The 8,729-nt window shown below is 40.3% G+C and overlaps 1 pseudogene across 1 annotated transcript; it reads left to right on the top strand.

Moving 5' to 3' along the window:
* The first annotated feature begins 3,125 nt into the window (after window positions 1-3,125).
* Window positions 3,126-3,584, top strand: LOC310788483 (ladderlectin pseudogene; annotated as a pseudogene). Its single transcript has 2 exons — window positions 3,126-3,449; window positions 3,549-3,584. The product of its transcript is annotated as a ladderlectin pseudogene (transcript).
* Window positions 3,585-8,729: the final 5,145 nt, after the last annotated feature.

An 8,729-nucleotide genomic window follows, 5' to 3' on the forward strand; every position in this document is an offset into this window, starting at 1 on the left:
TGACCTGGGCTGATGCAGAGATGCACTGTGTGTCAGAGGGGGCCAACCTGGTCTCTGTTCACAGTCAAGCTGAGTTTGATTTTGTTCAAAACCTGATCCAGAACTTTGACCCATCGATGTCTTGCACCTGGATGGGCCTGAGTGACATCCACCAGGAGGGTGTATGGATGTGGTCTGACGGGTCAAAAATGATGTTCAATGGGTGGGACGAAAACAAAACAGGCCAAGGTGGCAGTTGGAACTGTGCGTGTGCAGTCCCTAAATGGGTGGATCAGCCCTGTTCTCATACAGCAGCATTTGCCTGCAAGTCACGTTGTTTCTGAAACCTGCCAGCATTGATTCCTGCTGAGTGACTGAAAACTAAGACATGATGAGCCTGATGAAGCTACTGTCAAAGCAACATGTGTAGCTCATTATGATCTTTACATAAAAAGTATGTTTTCACATCAAGTCCATTGTCCTGTGTCTTTAGTGTGCAGTTACAGTAGTCATAAATACGTTCAACACAAAGACGTGTTTTTTAATAAAAGACTGACTCATTGAAGTCGCAGAGGTCCTGCACACACAGAGGTGTTGATGTGCATTATATACTGTAACAGTATAACTATAACAAGTACAGTATCACTTTGATTCAAAGTGATGTATTACTTTGTGCATTATTACAGCCAGAAGTCAGGGTAACAGAAACAAACAAAGGCATACATTCGACATGAATGAGCATAGCAACAGCAACAGAATACAAGCTAGTGACAATGTGTAGCAAAGCCCAAAATGCAGCTTGTACGATTCAATATCATGACTTTAGTGTCTAATGTCCTTTTGTCCTTGTAAATTAATATTTAGCCATACTGTACCTGTAAGAGTATATAAGCATAGAATACTTCTTGACACATATTTCAAAATGAACATAGAGATCAATTCAAAATAGCAATGTTTTCTGTACAGCTGGACTACAAACATCTGCACTTAAAATGTTGTAAAGCTAAATGTTCTCCATCCTTCAAGTTCAAGGCATTCGTTTTAAGGTACAAAATGACGCGTCACAGTCAACGAGGTAACCAAGCCTCTGTTCACAGTCTACATTCATTTGTTTAATTTATTTGTGTTTGTAGAAGCCTGGCTGATGCAGAGCTGAGCTGCGTGTGTGTGTGTGTGTGTGTGTGTGTGTGTGTGTGTGTGTGTGTGTGTGAGAGAGAGAGAGAGAGAGAGAGAGAGAGAGAGAGAGAGAGAGAGAGAGAGAGAGAGAGAGAGAGAGAGAGAGAGAGAGTAAATGAAGGCCTAGTGAATCAATAGACTGTGTTGATCTACAAGTGTGAAATTACCGTAGTTGCATTAGACAATATAAACACAAACTGTCTCATCTCTGACCGGTCAATTAGGACACATTTTGAACATTAAATGTGTTGTGGGTCTCTGCTTATCTAGTTTGTCAGATAAATATGTGAAGAGCACAGCTGCTGAATTGATGTAACAGCTGGCCTTGTGGCAGCACTTTTCATGTGGACTGATAGTGATGCATTCATAAAGAAAACACGTAATTATTACTAAAGAGCACCAAAATATTTCAAACTCACAATCTATGAATTCCTATCATGTCTACTAAGGTCAATATGTCATTTATCGAGTGTTCACCCAAGATATGATTAATACTGTTCATAATCATAACGCTGTATGTTTGTAAATTATCTATAGCCAATCATATGAAGCCAACTGGCCAAACATCCTTTCTCAGGCAAATAAAAGGGCAACAGCCCCATTGCCCTGTGTATCCAGCAGCTTGCCAGGCTTCAGTTCCAGACTCAGGTCCAGACCAGATTGGACAGAGAGAGAGAGAGAGAGAGAGAGAGAGAGAGAGAGAGAGAGAGAGAGAGAGAGAGAGAGAGAGAGAGAGAGAGAGAGAGAGATAGTAAATGAAGGCCTAGTGAATCAATAGACTTTGTTGATCTACAAGTGTGAAATTAGTTGCATAAGACAATATAAACACAAACTGTCTCCTCTCTGAACGGGCAATTAGGACACTTTTTTAACAATAAATGTGTTGTGAAAGTAAGTAAGTAAGTTTTATTTGACAATTTTTTAAAGCACACATAATACTGTTTCACAGAAGACAGACATTATGCCGAGGATAAAAACACAACAAAGCCACAGGCTTATTTCCATTGTGGTCCTCTGGGGTACAAGGAAGGGGGATGGCTGACAGGATTGTCAGGTGCAAATACAATACTTACGACTCACAATACATAAATACAAACCTACATATAGCAATTAACATAAAGTACATAGTTATAAAATACAATATACATTCTCGCCCTGATACAGTGCTGATACAGTGCTGATACAGTACCTACCTATTCTAAGAGAGTGGATGCCAACCATTTTTTAGTAGCTGTTTTAAAACTGCTCTGTGCCTCAATAAGTTTCAGTGATGCCGGAACTTTGTTCCATTCAATGGCAGCAGAGTACAGAAAAGTGTTCTTACCTACTAGAGTCCTAAATTTGAAAAGTCTGATATTAGTTGTGCTGCCTCTGGTGGCATAGCTGTGGATGTCCCTAAAACGGTTAAAGTAGTTGTAAAGATATTTGGGAACTGCATTGTGTATGATTTTATGGGTAAGTCCTAATTTAATTTGGATGATTCTTTTTTTAACTGGGAGCCAGTTTAGCTGTTGGAAATGTGCTGGTGTGGGTCTCTGCTTATCTAGTTTGTCAGATAAATATGTGAAGAGCACAGCTGCTGAATTGATGTAACAGCTGGCCTTGTGGCAGCGCTTTTCATGTGGACTGATAGTGATACATTCATAAAGAAACACCAAAATATTTCAAACTCACAATCTATGAATTCCTATCATGTCTACTAAGGTGAAAGGTCAATAGCTCAGATATGTGATTAATACTGTCTGTTCATAAAGCTGTATGTTCATAAATTATTTATAGCCAATCATATGATCTCAACTGGCCGAACCTCCTTTCTCAGGCAAATAAAAGGCCAACAGCCTCATTGCCGTGTGGATCCAGCAGCTTGCCAGGCTTCAGTTCCAGACTCAGCTCCAGACCGGCCTCAACACTTTCCTCAAAACATCTCAGCCCAGTGACTGACAGAGAAACCTTGACACCTTGACACAGCCATGTCTCTTCTCCTCCACCTGCTGTGTCTCCTGGCTGTGGCAGCAGGATCTGAGGGAGTGAAGCTGGAGAGGGGCTCCTGTCCCATGTTCTGGTACAGCTTCGGCACCCGTTGCTACAAGTACGTTGCCACCCGCATGACCTGGGCTGATGCAGAGCTGCACTGTGTGTCACAGGAGGCCAACCTGGTCTCTGTTCACAGTGCAGATGAGATGGACTTTGTTCAAAACCTGATCCAGAACTTTGACCCGGGGATGGGATGGACCTGGATCGGCCTGAATGACATCGCCAAGGAGAGTGGATGGATGTGGTCTGATGGGTCCAAGGTGGGGTTCACTTGGTGGACAGCAGGGCGGCCTAATGTTCAGGGTCAAAACTGTGTGCACATAAAGCCTGACTGGTATGATTGTGCATGTTCTGACCAGGTGCCTTTCGTCTGCAAGTCACGTGTTTCGGAGTAAAAACCGACATTTTAGAGTGGGGATGATTCCTGCTGTGAGAACGCAAACTTAAGACATGATGATGCTTATAGCTGAAGAAGCTATAAGCAACATGTGTCACTCTTTATGATCTTTAAATAAAAATATGTTTTCACATCAAGTCTATACTGTCCTGTGTATTTAGTGTGCAGTTAAGCCATAAATATGTTTTCACATCAAGTCTATACTGTCCTGTGTCTTTAGTGTGCAGTTAGCCATAAATATGTTTTCACATCAAGTCTATACTGTCCTGTGTCTTTAGTGTGCAGTTAGCCATAAATGTGTTTTCACATCAAGTCTATACTGTCCTGTGTCTTTAGTGTGCAGTTAAGCCATATATGTTTTCACATCAAGTCTATACTGTCCTGTGTCTTTAGTGTGCAGTTAGCCATAAATATGTTTTCACATCAAGTCTATACTGTCCTGTGTCTTTAGTGTGCAGTTGGCCATAAATATGTTTTCACATCAAGTCTATACTGTCCTGTGTCTTTAGTGTGCAGTTAAGCCATATATGTTTTCACATCAAGTCTATACTGTCCTGTGTCTTTAGTGTGCAGTTAGCCATAAATATGTTTTCACATCAAGTCTATACTGTCCTGTGTCTTTAGTGTGCAGTTAGCCATAAATATGTTTTCACATCAAGTCTATACTGTCCTGTGTCTTTAGTGTGCAGTTAGCCATAAATATGTTTTCACATCAAGTCTATACTGTCCTGTGTCTTTAGTGTGCAGTTAGCCATAAATATGTTTTCACATCAAGTCTATACTGTCCTGTGTCTTTAGTGTGCAGTTAGCCATAAATGTGTTTTCACATCAAGTCTATACTGTCCTGTGTCTTTAGTGTGCAGTTAGCCATAAATATGTTTTCACATCAAGTCTATACTGTCCTGTGTCTTTAGTGTGCAGTTAGCCATAAATATGTTTTCACATCAAGTCTATACTGTCCTGTGTCTTTAGTGTGCAGTTAGCCATAAATATGTTTTCACATCAAGTCTATACTGTCCTGTGTCTTTAGTGTGCAGTTAGCCATAAATGTGTTTTCACATCAAGTCTATACTGTCCTGTGTATTTAGTGTGCAGTTAGCCATAAATATGTTTTCACATCAAGTCTATACTGTCCTGTGTCTTTAGTGTGCAGTTAGCCATAAATGTGTTTTCACATCAAGTCTATACTGTCCTGTGTCTTTAGTGTGCAGTTAGCCATAAATATGTTTTCACATCAAGTCTATACTGTCCTGTGTCTTTAGTGTGCAGTTAGCCATAAATGTGTTTTCACATCAAGTCTATACTGTCCTGTGTCTTTAGTGTGCAGTTAGCCATAAATATGTTTTCACATCAAGTCTATACTGTCCTGTGTCTTTAGTGTGCAGTTAAGCCATATATATGTTTTCACATCAAGTCTATACTGTCCTGTGTCTTTAGTGTGCAGTTAGCCATAAATGTGTTTTCACATCAAGTCTATACTGTCCTGTGTCTTTAGTGTGCAGTTAGTCATAATAGTTTTCAACACAAAGGTGGTTTTCTAAATAAAATGAAATTGACATAAAACAGACTCATTGAGCATTATTATATATAGCCAACAGAAACAAAGAGTAACAATGTTGACCAGTTAAAATAATGTATGGTATACACTGCCTTCAGTGCCTTGGATGAGTAAATGAAGGTATTGAATCTATAGATGTTGCTCAGTGCTAAATTAGTTGCATTAAATAAGCACAAACTCATCTTTGGCTGCTCAATTGAGGACACATTTTGGGCACTATGTGTTGTGGGTCTCTACTTATCTAGTTTGTCAGATACATCTGTGAAGAGCACAGCTGCTGAATTGATGTAACTACTACTTGGCCTTGTGGCAGCGCTTTTCATGATGTGGACTGATAGGTGCATTCACAAAACTAGAAATAACAGCCTCACAGTTGCATGGTTCCGCCAACAAGTCAAGTTGCAGTTTACTGTACATGTGTCCAGACTCATAAAACATTATATGAATTTAATAAAAGGTATTCATATTTTTTTTTGCAAAGTGGAAGTTATCACTACAGTGCATTGACATGTATGATTCCAGTGAATGATTTTCGAGTGAGAAACATGCTATCTTCACTAGACTTTTGTGTGTGTTTGTGTTGACTAGACACCTTTTTTTTTTTTTACAGAGGACAGACTCAGAGGACTGAGAGAGAGCTTCTAGTTCTGTTATAGATTGATTTGGGGTGGTGTGATACACTAAGCTGGCATTTGGTTGATATAGATTATAAAAGCACCAACATACTCACAATCTACAAATTCATATCATGTCTAAATGTCTATTAAGTTGAACAGTCAGTCATTTATTGACTCTTCACCTGAAATGGATTAATACTGTTCATAAAACTGTTCTTACATTTTATAGCCAATCATATTAAGCCAACTGGCCAAACCTCCTTTCTCAGGCAAATAAAAGGCCAGCAGCTTGCCAGGCTTCAGTTCCAGACTCAGCTCCAGACCGGCCTCAAGACTTCCCTCAAAACATCTCAGCCCAGTGACTGACAGAGAAACCTTGACACCTTGACACAGCCATGTCTCTTCTCCTCCACCTGCTGTGTCTCCTGGCTGTGGCAGCAGGATCTGAGGGAGTGAAGCTGGAGAGGGGCTCCTGTCCCATGTTCTGGTTCAGCTTCAGCGGCCGCTGCTACAAGTACGTTGCCACTGACATGACCTGGATTGATGCAGAGATGCACTGTGTGTCACATGGGGCCAACCTGGTCTCTGTTCACAGTGAAGCTGAGTATGACTTTGTTCAAAACCTGATCCAGAACTTTGACCCGGCCATGGGATGGACCTGGATCGGCCTGACTGACATCCACAAGGAGAATGTATGGATGTGGTCTGACGGGTCCAAGGTGGTGTACACTCGGTGGTACGCAGGAGAGCCATCCAATTCGGGGGGTAGTCAACATTGTGTTGTTGCAACTGTAGTCCCTGGATGGGGTGATTTGGGCTGTTCTGCTGTGCAGCCTTTTGTCTGCAAGTCACGTGTTTCTGAGTAAAAATCGACATGAGCCTGATGAAGCTATAAGCAACATGTGTAGCTCATTAGGATCTTTAAATAAAAAATATGTTTTCACATCAAGTCCATTGTCCTCTTATCTGTCTTGAGTGTGCAGTTACAGTCATAAATACGTTTAACACAAAGATGTATTCTTTTTTCTAAATAACAACATATAAAATTGTCATAAAATTGACTCATTGTTGTCTAAGAGGTCCTGCACATACAGAGGTAAATATAACAGTATAACAATAACAATATTATTATTATTATTATTAAATGTCTAATGTCCTTTCGACCCTGTAAAATAATATATAGCCATGTTGTTCAAGCGGACAGCTAAGAATTTGCATAGGATACTTCTTGAAACAAACTCTTGCAAAATGAAGAACATTGCTGTCGTAGCTGTAGAGAGTGTCGCACTGGCATTTTATGCCAGAGTATTGTACGCTACAGGTATTCACATACAGCCTGTAGGCAACTGTTCCAAGGTAATGCAGCCAGGCCACTGCAGACTCCTGAAGCATCTGGAGGGGAATTCGAAGCTACTGGATCTGGCAGTCTACAAAAGGTACTGGAGCCCAGCAGGGGACAGCCTGAGGGGGGGAATACAGTTCAGAAGTTCCTTTCTCCCCAAATCTGCCTCAGGCATAAATAATAATTTCACGATGATGTATTATTCCATGCTGATCTCAGCAAGGCTCTTGTGTTTGAAAAAAAGTCTAAAGTCTCCAACTGATTTTGGATACATTGGTGCCTTTGACACAATTGTCAAATCACCAAATATGACAAAGTATGCAAAGATGTATAGGCCCAGCTCCTCAGTCAGGTCAACGTGTGTACTCTGACAAAAGAAAACTGAGGCACACCCTGTAAAGAGAAATGACTGGAGGAATTGAGCCAATGAGAACAATTGATATGATCTGTCCAGGTTTTTAAGGAGTCGTCTGCACACCACATATGGCACAAGATCACAAGAAATTCATATTGACGAATGATCTTGACTCATCCAGTCAGCAGTCACACAGTGGAAGGGTAGTTAGTTAGTTACAGTAGTTAGTTAGTTAGTTAGTTAGTTAGTTAGTTGTTAGTTACTTAGTTACTTAGTTACTTAGTTACTTAGTTAGGTATACTTTATTCTCCCAAGGGGGAAATTCATCATGCATGCTACAGGTTTGCATAAAACAATTACATAAATACATAACATAAGGTCGCGAGTCTGCAGTGATTTTTGTTGCTTGTTTTATTACTGCTTGCTCATAAAGTCTTTCTATGGGCTTGTATATACTAAATAGAGTGACTGCAGTACAGTAGTATCCCTGCAGTTATTAAAATAGTAATACCTTGTTTTGAGGTAATACTGGTCAGTAGTGAATGTCCACTGATACAAACTAGGGAACAGGAGAATTTGAACACTGAAATGTATTCTCCTCCTTTCAGCTCGGCTCATCTCCACTCTGACCTCAACACCCCTATTAGAATCCTATTAACTCATTAGGTCTAATGATGACTGACTTACTGAAGGTATCCCTGTGATGAATGCTGCCTTGACTTCAAATGACTTCACACACCTGAGACTATTCAAATGACTTCACACACCTGAGACTATTCGAATGACTTTGCACACCTGGGACTATTCAAATTACTTCACACACCTGACTATTCAAACAACTTCCCACACCTGAGAGAGTATTCAAATGAATTCACAGTCACACACCTGACTATGAAAATGACTTCACACACTTGAGAAATGATTCAAATGACTTCACACACCTGAGACTATTCAAATTACTTCACACACCTGAGACTATTCAAATGACTTCACACACCTGAGACTATTCAAGTGACTTCACACACCTGAGACTATTCAAATGACTTCACACACCTGGGACTATTCAAGTGACTTCACACACCTGAGAGACTATTAAAATTACTTCACACACCTGAGACTATTCAAATGACTTCACACACCTGATAGACTATTCAAATTACTTCACACACCTGGGAGACTATTCACGTGACTTTGCACACCTGAGAGACTATTCAAATTACTTCACACACCTGAGACTATTCAAATGACTTCACACACCTGACTATTAAAAT

The sequence above is a fragment of the Poromitra crassiceps genome, assembly GCF_964638095.1.
Source record: "Poromitra crassiceps genome assembly, chromosome: 13".
Classification (NCBI taxonomy): domain Eukaryota; kingdom Metazoa; phylum Chordata; class Actinopteri; order Beryciformes; family Melamphaidae; genus Poromitra; species Poromitra crassiceps.